This window comes from Microtus ochrogaster, unplaced genomic scaffold (genome assembly GCF_000317375.1).
Source record: "Microtus ochrogaster isolate Prairie Vole_2 unplaced genomic scaffold, MicOch1.0 UNK1, whole genome shotgun sequence".
Lineage (NCBI taxonomy): Eukaryota > Metazoa > Chordata > Mammalia > Rodentia > Cricetidae > Microtus > Microtus ochrogaster.
In genome coordinates, this window is record NW_004949099.1 from 27,523,153 (window position 1) to 27,523,696 (window position 544).

Consider the following 544-nt stretch of genomic DNA (forward strand, 5'->3'; position numbering starts at 1 on the left):
CTTTTTCCCCCTTTCTCTCCCCCTTTTCCCCTTTCCCTTCTCTCCGTCTCTGAGGAGATCTTACTATGTAGCCAAGTTGTCTTTGAACTCCAAATCCTCCTGTGCTGGCCTCCCCAGTTCTGGGGGTACAAGTGTGTGTCACCATGCCTCCCTAGGGGCCAGAACTTAGGACCTTCTCTTTAAGTATCCTTTATCACTAATTGTATGTCCCAGTTTGGGCACATTAGAAAGCAAGATTAAAATGTGAAAGACATCTTTTTCCTATATTAAGAGTAGGGTTTGCTCTAAAACAGGTGGCCATGTTTTTGTGCTTTAGGACAGGGTCATTAAGTAGAGTATACTTAGTCTTAGACAAATGATTTTATTTATGGCAGTTGGGTTAATAGAACAGGAACAAATTAGCTTTTTAAACATTGTTTTTTAGGCCAGGGCCAGTGCTATCTGCCTATAATTCCAGTACCCTGAAGGCTGAAGGAAAATTGTGAGTTTGAGACTAGCCTACAGTATACAATGAGATTCTCATTTTTCTTTTCTTTCTTTCTTT

General features: G+C 40.6%; 1 protein-coding gene across 1 annotated transcript in view; it reads left to right on the forward strand.

The window, feature by feature from the left end:
• Fancd2 (FA complementation group D2) overlaps nucleotides 1-544 on the forward strand; it is a 76,809-nt gene that overhangs the window by 57,306 nt on the left and 18,959 nt on the right. The gene's annotated exons all lie outside the window — the stretch shown is intronic.